This window comes from Callithrix jacchus, chromosome 17 (genome assembly GCF_049354715.1).
Source record: "Callithrix jacchus isolate 240 chromosome 17, calJac240_pri, whole genome shotgun sequence".
NCBI lineage: Eukaryota > Metazoa > Chordata > Mammalia > Primates > Cebidae > Callithrix > Callithrix jacchus.
This window is the reverse complement of record NC_133518.1, coordinates 6,084,259-6,093,545: the sequence shown is the minus strand read 5'-3', so window position 1 is coordinate 6,093,545 and position 9,287 is coordinate 6,084,259. Positions and strand designations below refer to the sequence as shown.

Below are 9,287 nucleotides of genomic sequence, written 5' to 3'. Positions count from 1 at the left end.
ACAAAAACCACCTGTATTACTACTCAAACTACTAATAAATGCTTGGTATTTCCTTCTAGTATTGGTGTGTCTGTGTGTGTGTGTTTGTGTGTGTGTGTGTGTGTGTGTGCATTTGTTAATATAAAATCATGCTGTATAATTCTGCATCCTACTTTAATCATATAACCTTATATCATAAGAACTTCCTTTAAAATGTGTTTTTGAAGTATTTTTATCATCTTCATCAATATATACTGATGATACATAAAGAAATAAGCACTTCCATATATTTGCTTTTCATCTTGCCACTTCTGTTTTAATAACTCTTTTTCTACAGACAAATAGCCTTTTTCTCTCTTTCCAACATATACACTTTTGTTTTCTATTAATTTGCTAGCGATTCTAGGACAAGTATAAAAAATAGATGTAATGGAGAGAATCCCTCTCTTGGGCCTGACTTTCATAAGATAATTTCTTTTTCTCCATTTGGAAGGATATTCTAGTATTCTTCTATTCCTAGATAACTAACACTGGTTGAGTTTTTTTTTTTTTTAAAGAATGGATTGTGACCTGTAAAATGTATGTTTTCAGTAATTGATTTGATGTAGTATATAAAAACATTGATGTATTAAAATATCCCTAATTTCTCACAAGTTAATAATGGTGGGTTATTTTTTAAAATATTCTAATTGTTAAAATTTTCTGTAGTTAGCTATGTTAGCATTTTGTTTTTATACTCATAACTAATATTGTTCTCTAGTGATATTTTTTCTTCCTAAAATCTTTAGATTTTAGCATCAGATATACGCTAACTTCATAAAAAGTATTAGGATTCTTATATCTCTCTCATGCTATAGGAAATTTTATATAGCATGAGAATATTCTAGTTATTAAAATTTAAATAAAGCTTTCTTCATAAGCATTATGAGCAGAGATTCTTACTAGTAAAATTATTCATTTCATTTTACTTTTAATTGACAAATAATTTTATATATTTATGGAGTAAAATGTGAGTTTTTAATATATGTTTCCACTGTGGAAGGATCAAATCAAGCTAACTAACAAATCTTTCACCATCACATACTTTTTGTGGGAAAATATTTAAAATATATTATTTTAGCAATTTTGTTCAATGGCAACATTATTTTATGGAGTGAATTTTATGTTTTTCTTGTTTATTTACCCTTTTTCCTTGTAGAATCCATGTTTATATGCTATGCAGGTTTGTTTGAATCCTTAAATGAAATGAGTTTTTTCCAAACTAGATATTCACAAGACGCTATATCTTGCAAGGCTAAGACATATTTCAGATGAGCAGGAACTTATCTTGTGATTCAAAATTGGAGGTAAATTATTTTAGCTTATACTGGTCTGTAATGAATACAGACAGGTAACTAGAACTGTTAGAAAAAACTGTATTTTTTCTAATTTTCGCCTCCAGTCTTATGCTTTATCTATACCCTGTGAACTTAACTCTTCATTTTTGCCTTTCCTCTGCTTCTTGAGTCCAGTCAGGATCACAGAAGATTGCAGTGCCATGCCTTGCACCATACACCCATTATTGCAAACAGGGGCTTTGTTTTTTATTGATTGCCTTCCCTAACTCAGCCTTTGTTTTTAAGAGAATGATACTCATTTAACTCTTCTACAGTCATGGAGTTCCTCTCTCTGCTTCTTGTCACTCTCCCCTTTGATCTTTACTGTTCTTGAAACCATCCAATCTAGTTTATGGATTGGGGTTGTGGATATTTGTGAACTTCTTTGAAGATAAAATCTGTGTGCTTATTTTCTTCCTTGTTTTGGAAAGAGATGCATTCTCAGAAGAGAAAGTTTTGGCTGCTCAGCCATGTTCAAACCAGAAGTATGCTTTGCTTATTTTTCCCAAGGGTTTCATCTTTCATAATCTTTACAAATAGGTTCTTGCAGCTGGGGAGTGGGTTCAGGCAGGGAGGTCCACAGTGGTCATGTCACCTGTCATTACACCTGCAAATAAAGTAAACTTACTCAGGTGGATGTAGTGAAAGAGTAAATAAGTGTAGTGTGGCCTAAGGAGCAGAACACTCCTTACTTGTGCAGAGGGGACACAGCAGAGGGCTGGGCAAGTAGAGGAGGTCTGTTTCTTCTTTCTGAATGGATAAATTAATTGAGAGGATGGATTCTTTTCCTCCTTGGATGTTTCTTTGAAGGAACTCATGCAGCAAGAATCTGGGGCCGATGGAACAGCCATTGCTGAGTTCATTCTGCTGGGATTGGTGGAGGCACCAGGGCTGCAACCAGTTGCCTTTGTGCTCTTCCTCTTTGCCTACCTGGTCACAGTCAGGGGCAATCTCAGCATCCTGGCAGCCATCTTGGTGGAGCCTAAACTCCACACCCCCATGTACTTCTTCCTGTGGAACCTCTCAGTGCTGGATGTTGGGTTCATCAGTGTCACTGTTCCCTCTATATTGAGTCGTCTCTTGTCCTACAAGTGTGCAGTTCCCTACGGAGCCTGCCTTACCCAGCTCTTCTTCTTCCATCTGTTCATTGGAGTGGACTGCTTCCTGCTGACCACTATGGCCTATGACTGATTCCTGGCCATCTGCCGGCCCCTCACCTACAGCACCCGCATGACTCAGACAGTCCAGAGGATGTTGGTGGCTGCATCCTGGGTTTGTGCTTTCAGCAATGCACTGATCCACACTGTGGCCATGTCCACACTCAACTTCTGTGGCCCCAATGTGATCCATCACTTCTACTGTGACCTCCCACAGCTCTTCCAGCTCTCCTGCTCCAGCACCCAAATCAATGAGCTGCTGCTTTTTGCTGTGGGTTTTCTAATGGCAGGTACCCCCATGGCTCTCATTGTCATCTCCTATATCCATGTGGCAGTGGCGGTCCTGCAAATTCACTCTGCAAAGGGCGGGAAGAAAGCCTTCTCCGCGTGTGGCTCCCACCTCACTGTGGTTGCCATATTCTATGGTGCAGGTATCTTTAACTATATGTGACTAGGTTCAACCAAGCTTTCAGACAAGGATAAAGCTGTTGGGATTTTCGACACTCTCATCAACCCCATGCTGAACCCACTCATCTTCAGCCTTAGAAACCCTGATGTGCAGAGTGCCCTCTGGAGGATGCTCGTGGGGAGGCAGGCATTGGCTTGAGGAGGTCTCCATTGACTCTCCCTGTGTCTTTTTCTACTAAAGGAAAAATCTTCTAGAGCCAGAAACTAGGAAAAACATGGTTCAGACCTGTTTCTATCTCCCTGGGTATAAGAAGGACTTTTTATAGGGAAGAATAGCTATCATTTCCTAAAGCAGCCCTGCCCACTGATAGGCAGTGGGTGTAGAGGTTCTGCCAAGCCAGCCCCTTAGACAAATGACAACTTCAGGCACTGTGTTCTCCCCTTTCTGGCTAGAGGGGAAACCTGGGAAGCTGTGAATGCTTACAGGCTTACAGAGAGGGAATGACTCTTTGTTTGGATACAGCCTGCGTTCCCAGAAGCACCCCAGAAAACTTCCCCTACCCCAAAGTTATCTTTTTCCCTGAAGTTCAGGTATGCTTGGTCTGTTTATAAATCATAGGCCTAGAGATTAAGATTGTTTTATTTCTCCCATCAGAGCACTATAAGCAAAAATGAAACAAACAGAAACAAAAAACAAAAAAAGTAGCTCTTTCTGTTCCCATTAAACAAAGATCTCATAGCATCTCCAGGGGGCAGAGGGGAAGCTGTATGATAATGTGTCCTCTAGTAATTCTGGAGCACGAGACCTGTGTGCAGCTCAAAGACTTGCTTCTAAATGCTCAAACTCCATTAATATGTATTATATATCTTATGACACAAAAAGGAATTTTCCTCACCTTTTTCCCCATGCGTTTCAAATTTTTTGAAAAGATACGAATTTATAATCTAAGCATTATTTACATATTTTCAAATCTCCAAGACTACTCAATGTGAAATTTCCCCAAACCTCTCACCCTTACTCTCCAGGCCTCCTAGCCAAGATAATCTGTAAGTACAAATGCAAGTCACATGGTGAGGACTCGCCCATTTCCCTTCTCACAAGGGAAGCGTGGCTCTGACCCAGAGCATTCTCTCCACTTGCTTGCTATTAGACCGGCCATTATTTCACTGTATCTTCTTCTCAGCCTTCCTTTTAGGACACATTCCCCACTCCTGGCACCTCTGCTCCACCATTGTTGTTTCCCAGCTCATTTCCCTAAAACTTCCCTTGCAGTGGCACCTGTGACTTGGCTTCTCCATGATATTTTATGTGAGTGAGGGATTGAACAGATGGGGTAAGCTAGAGATAAAGAGAAAAGACACCGAAGAGGGAAGCAAAGCAAGATTGGAGGAGAGTGGGTGGGAAATGAAGAGGAGAGATGAGGAATATGAAGAGCTGGGACAGAACTGCAACTGGAGGGGCAGAAAGGGAAGCAAGACGATATTAGAGAGGACCAAATGGGGTATGCAGAACAGGAAATGAGAAAAATGGAGGAACTGGGTAAGATGCCTTGAGACTATTAAAAGATAAGAGGAAGAAAGTGGGGGATGAAATTAGTGGGTCAGACCTGAGAGTTGTGGGCTTCCCAGTCTACGCTGTCCAGAAATAATTAACTCCAGTGGCCCTGATGCCATCATCACAGTCCATCTTCTCCATTAAGGAGGAAGTGATTGATGTTTTAAGTTATGCTGAAGGTACAAAAAATAGCACATAGAGGACTCGTTTTCTCTTTCTCTAAACAGAGGTGCTCCTAGAATGTCAGGAAGAAGGTTTACTAGATTAGAAAACAGAAGAAAAGAGTGCTGGGTATTTTCTCCAGCTACAGATCTAAAATGTCATCAAAATTTGTGGCAAACTGCCCAACTGACACTCCCTATTTTTGAGTCATGCTGGCTGATAGTGTCACAGACATCGGGAAAAGAGGTCTTTTTCCATGTCTTACTGTGTCATCAGAAAAACTTCAGGACACAAAGAGTGAGTCTCCTTCAAGGGTCAAGAAGACTTGGGGAAGTCCTATGATGTTATTCTCATCTCACTTCTCTCACTCACAAAGCTCTTCACCTTGAGTCAGTTGATTACTTCCTGTGGGTCTGTTCTTGACCAAAAGCGCTAGGTAATATTAAGGTTCTTCCACTGCGAATATTCTCTGAGTCTGTTAGTTTGAATGAATGGAAGGACTGTATCTATTTACCCTGAGAGAGCTACCACCTCTTCCACCGCCACTTCTTTTGCTGCATTTAACACCTGCAGCCAAGCAGAGCCTGCTGTTTATCTCCAAAGATCTGGCATTTCTTTTAGCTGCTATTTACTTCAAGCCTCAAGGACAGATTTTTGTCTTGGCTTCCTTGTCACTCGGGTGGAATGGAGCAATTGCGTCCATTATCATAGAGAATGGCCAAGGCCTGATTCCCAGCTCTGTGTTCACCCCCTTCAGGATCATAGGGTTTCTTTAACAATTTAGGAGACTCTGTTTCTTTTGGAATTTTTCTCCCTTTTTATATTACAAACTGAAAATATCCTTGCTACTTAAAAATTCTAGTATAATAATACATCATGTTGTAAATGTTCAAATAGTACAGAATGTCATCACCACCCTTCTGTGCCATCCCCACAAAAATCTCATCTTTAAAAGTAACTACTTCATTTCATGTTTAGCTTTTCAGCAGTGAACACACACAAACACACACTCCCACACATGCATTCAAAACCATAATATTTTGTAATTTTACTTTCCTCTGTCTATATTACATAGTATAATTCTTACATGTGAGCCTACAAATCTACCTTATCATTTTTAAAGCCTGCACAAGATTCCATTTTATGTAAAATTATAATCTATTTAACCAAACCCCTATTGATGTAATTTAGTTCCTGTTTTTGCAACTGCTAATACTTAGATTAGTAATTATATATCTATCTGATATCTGAAATTATGTGATACTGAGATTAGTAATCATGTATCTCTCAGAATATCTAAAATTACTTCCAGCAGCTAAATTCATGAATGTAATTTGTGTGTTTGTGTATAAGCACACGGTCACTAAAGGAGATATAAAATTTCAAGTTGGATAAGTATTCTGTCTTTGTATTTGCCAAAATAACTGTACCCCATTTTACATCCAGAAGAGCAGGGTATGCAAATGCTTCTTATGACACATCTTTGACTTCATTGGATGTTACATATGTATTTTTTATATTTGAAAATTAGATGAAATATTGTATTATTTTAAATTTCAATTTCTACATGTATGTGTGTGGTTGAATAATTATGTACAGTCATGTGTCACTTAATGACAGAGATATATTCTGAGAAACAAACTGTTAGGTGATTGTGGTATGTGGCATGGCCCACTAAACACCTGGGCTATGTGAAATAGCCTGGCAATAGCCTGCTGCTCTGACCACTGCCATGTGCGCAGCCTTGTTGACCCAAACATCATTATATAGCACATAACTCCATTTATTTGTTACTTGCATTTCTCCTTTGCAAATTTCTTGTTCATTTTTCTTTTGTTTTTGCCTGTTTGGTGGTGGTTTATCTTCTGGTAAATGATTGGTAGAAACCCTTTCTGTTTTAAAATGGTAATACTTTGCCTTATATGTTGCTAATGTATTTTCAAATTTCCCATGTGTCTTTAACTTTGTTTAGAGTACCTGCTGCCAAATTAAGTTTTGTATCTTATGAACTTTTTCTTCTTGGTTTTATGTCATGCTTAGAAAAAAAAAAGCTTTTTCATCTAAATGCTGTATATACCTAATGTTTTTCTAGTATTTTTACATTTTAAGTCAAATATTTAATATATTTAGAGCTTATTATTGTGTATGTTCTGATTTTTTCCTAGTAGATAATTGTCTCAACACAATAAAATACATTTAATTACATACACAGTGTATGTGATATTATATATAAGAGAAAAACATAAATTCATCAAAAGTAAAAATATTTGAACTGAGACCTGTGCTGCCACCCAAAAGGCAAGTTTGCATTTGAAGCACAGCCAAGAGAACTCCTTATCAACACACAGGAAATGACCCAGCCAAGAGAACTCCCTATCAACACGCAGGAAATGACCCAGCCAAGAGAAGAATTCCCTATCAACACACAGGAAATGACACAGGATCAATAATCTCCTCTAGAATCCCCAGCAGAACTTCATCTGCATATTGTCCAGAATTACACAATCTATGAAGAATCAATAAAATGCATTCACCAAAGTAAAGAAAATCCAGCAAGTCCAACTCTGAAATGAACTAGATGTTGACACTAACAGAGAAAAATTTTAAGCTGCTGTTACAATTACCCCAATTAGGTAAAAAATTGGACATGTTTTCAATAAATGAAAATATCAGCAGAGAAATAGAGACAATACTGTGTATACTGTGTACACAAGGATACAAGGATGCAGAGTGGAAGGATAGAAAATGGAAACTCAGAAATGTGAGTGGGGGTGGAGGATGAGAACAAATTACTTAATGGGTACAATGCACATGATTTGAGTGATGGAAACCCGAAAACCCTGACTTGACCACTATGCATTCTATGCAGGTATCAGAAATATGAGTGGGTGGGAGGGGGTGGATGATGAGAAATTACTTAGTGGATGACAATGTACATGATTTGAATAATGTCCCCCATCTCAAGATCTCAAACTTTAAAGTCTCCTTTACTATATAAAGTAGATTCCAGGATTTAGGTTGGATATCTTTGGGGCCCATTCTTCTACCTACCACAATCAGAGAGGAATTCTTTTCAGTGAGTGAATTCTTTCCTCTTGATTCATAGATGTGATTTCTTCTCTCAGACTATGCTGAGAGCTGACTTTAACTGGAGGTACTGAGGGAAATGTAAAATGTTCTTGAGAGGACAAGAATCATCTCACGTGACACTTCTGCCTCATATCAGATATGTGCATGGTCTTCAGGCAAAAGGAGATTGCTTTCCTCCAGCGAGGAACGGGCTTCTGTCCTGGCAAGTGAATTCAGGGAAATTCAAGGATTCCAAATTCTCATGCTTATCCACTGAACATCCCCATTCCAGAACTCAGGGTCTCACACCTTCCCTACCAGGGCCCAGATTTTAACAGAGGAGACCTGCCCGAGCCACACATGAAACCTGTGTAGTAGCTCTCCTGCCCTACAATGAAGTCTTGGGGGTGACTTCCACACTGGGTGCCAATGGCTGCAGAAGATTCATGTCTCATTAAGTGTTGCCACGGAAGGTTTCTGGTTTGTGAAACATCCCCTGAGCTGATACAAGGCTAACCTGGGACTGTTCTTCTTCTAGTCTTCCAAGAAAGCTAATAAAAGTCTTAAAATTCTAAAGGTCTTATAATTACCATGGTTCTCATAACATTATCGTGTTAGAGCTGACATATAACCTAACATTTCGTCTTCCACCTGCACCTCATCCCAATCTATCACAAGCAAGTCTTTGTAATTATGATGTCATCCTCTAGGGTTAATGGCCAAACCCCATACCCAAAGAGTAGTGAATAATGAATGAGCCTGTCTCAGAATTCCCATGGGAAGATTTGCTTCCTGGGGCTGCTCGCAAAACCAAGACTCTTAGTTGGGTTCTCTGCAAAGCAGAGCCTGAGACAAGATGTGCATGCGTGGTCTAATCAGGAAGTCGTCTCAGGGAGCATGAGTGAGAATAACGATTTGAACAGTGGAACCAACACAACTGATTCACAGAGAGGGTGAGGTAGAGAAGGGAGAATTGTCCCTTACTAAGGGCACATGACCAAAGTCCTCTATGGACAGAGAAGGAAGATCCATCCCTTTGTGAGGAGCATATAACTGAAGCCCCTGTCATGGAGGCAGAGACTCAGCTGTGCAACAGCATACACAGTGCCTCCAGTATGGGGTGAAGCCAGCAGCTGGCATTTCCTTCTTGGCCCCACTCTCCATTGTGAAGTTGCCCTCTGTGTTTTTAAGCTCCCTGTGTGCTGAGACAGAGTAAGCTCCCCACTGCTCATGGCATCAGAGGATCCCAGGGATGAGGTTACTCTGTCAGCTTGCAGTGGAAGCCTGCAGGGAACTGTCCCCTCAACCACGACTGAAATCTGAAGACGGGTTAAGCAGATGTGAGGCAGAACATCTTATATGTCTGCTACAATCTACGTCACAGAACTGCAAAGACTGAAAGAGACTCCAGGCTTGTCCAGTTCTTAGCACATTGCCATGTACATAACACACACCCATGAATGGTTTCCATTTGTTTGTTTTTGCTGTTTTGTTGGGATGGGTTCTCACTTTCTCACCCAGGCTGCAGTGCAGTGGTGCAATCATGGCTCACTGCAGCCTCCACTTCCTGGGCTCAAGCAA

At 39.8% G+C, this 9,287-nt stretch overlaps 1 pseudogene; it reads left to right on the top strand.

The window, feature by feature from the left end:
- Positions 1-916: 916 nt before the first annotated feature.
- Positions 917-3,998, top strand: LOC128931060 (olfactory receptor 3A1-like; annotated as a pseudogene).
- The last annotated feature ends 5,289 nt before the right edge of the window (positions 3,999-9,287 follow it).